Consider the following 1007-nt stretch of genomic DNA (forward strand, 5'->3'; position numbering starts at 1 on the left):
ACACACACACACACACACACACACACAATAAGTCACGAAAGCTCACTCACTCACAACGACGACTAAAATCTCGATCGCGAACAGACAGATGGACGGATTCCTGGAACAGTTTTGTTTACCACAGGCGGACGGGCGGGCAGGCGGACACACGCAAACGCACTCGCACACACACCGAGTCCAGCGAGCAGGGCCCCTCGACAAAGCTCGCTCAACTGGGCCGAGGACGATGCCTCTGTTCTACAGCTGGGCAATGAGTCGCTTTAGCAAAATCCGGATAATAATATGTCAAAGCACCTCTTCGTCGAATAATAACAATGTATGATATGAACCGCTTCGGCAAACGGGTTAGAACCACTTCAACAAACGGGTTAGCATCACTTTAACAAATGGGTGCACTCCAAGGAGCTTAGAACTAACTTTCTTTTAATCTCCTTGGTGTACCCACTTCGGCAAGCGGGTCAGGAAAGAGAGTTAAGAGTCTGAATTCGGACAATGTTTCACAGATAATTATCCGATTTTCGGGATAGTTTATCCGGATTTTGCCCACCTCTACTCTGTTCTGTAACATACTACTCGTGTATGTCGTGCAGGCAGACGGGGCCAGGCAGGCACGCACCGGGCGGAGAGTCGTCGTCGCCACACTAAAGCTATCCCTTCTAACACACACACGCACACACACACATACGCGCGCACACACACTGACTGGCGGGCTATTTAATATATGACGTACGATACCGTTCGTTGTTGTACCGACTTTTTGAACGGGGCCGGAATCTCTTTCTTTCTCGTAAAGTGTGATGATGTTGATGCCAGTTAACCGTTAGTCCGCAAAGTTCATCACCACCTCCACCACCACTAACACTACCACTAACACTATACTAGCACTACCATCACAACTACCAGTACCACCACCACCACCTCCACCACATTTACCACCATCACCACCACCACTACGACCACTAGTACAACCCCTACTATTACAAACAACGTTACTACTACCACTGGTC

General features: G+C 49.1%; 1 protein-coding gene across 1 annotated transcript in view; it reads right to left on the minus strand.

Moving 5' to 3' along the window:
- Window positions 1-322, minus strand: part of LOC101859294 (GATA zinc finger domain-containing protein 5) — an 11713-nt gene extending 11391 nt beyond the window's left edge. The window contains exon 1 of the mRNA XM_035973438.1: window positions 51-322. The gene's annotated coding sequence lies outside the window, so the exon portion shown is untranslated. The remainder of the gene's footprint in view (window positions 1-50) is intronic.
- Between the last annotated feature and the right edge of the window lie 685 nt (window positions 323-1007).

The sequence above is a fragment of the Aplysia californica genome, unplaced genomic scaffold (genome assembly GCF_000002075.1).
Source record: "Aplysia californica isolate F4 #8 unplaced genomic scaffold, AplCal3.0 scaffold01230, whole genome shotgun sequence".
Taxonomy (NCBI): domain Eukaryota; kingdom Metazoa; phylum Mollusca; class Gastropoda; order Aplysiida; family Aplysiidae; genus Aplysia; species Aplysia californica.